Consider the following 440-nt stretch of genomic DNA (forward strand, 5'->3'; position numbering starts at 1 on the left):
TTTTCCCGCCCTCTCCCGTCAATGAACGTCAAAGGAGGGCCTCCCTTTTACGCATGCGTAGTAGCCACAAACCGTAGTGTGAGAGCTTCGCTCCAAATTCCATTTCCCCCACCCCTCTCTTCGCTTCCCCCATTAGCTTCACGCATGCGTTTTATAGTTCTGAGAGGACTGGACCGTACCAAAGAATGTGCGTCCTGGGGGGACCACTTCTCACACTAGGAAAAATAAAGATGTATATGCAATAAGATCAATATATATATTAAACACACATATATAATAAAAATATGTATAAAATACCCCTTTTTTACAGTTTTCTGATTAGATGGGAATATTTCATAGCAACAGCCAAAAGTGCAGAGACACCCCTCCTCACAGGGTCAGAGTGGCTCGTTTCGAGACCGCGTCACCAGCCCGTCGCTTTCTGAGAGGAAGGAGGGCGC

The sequence above is a fragment of the Varanus komodoensis genome, unplaced genomic scaffold (genome assembly GCF_004798865.1).
Source record: "Varanus komodoensis strain SLA01 unplaced genomic scaffold, ASM479886v1 scaffold48, whole genome shotgun sequence".
Classification (NCBI taxonomy): domain Eukaryota; kingdom Metazoa; phylum Chordata; class Lepidosauria; order Squamata; family Varanidae; genus Varanus; species Varanus komodoensis.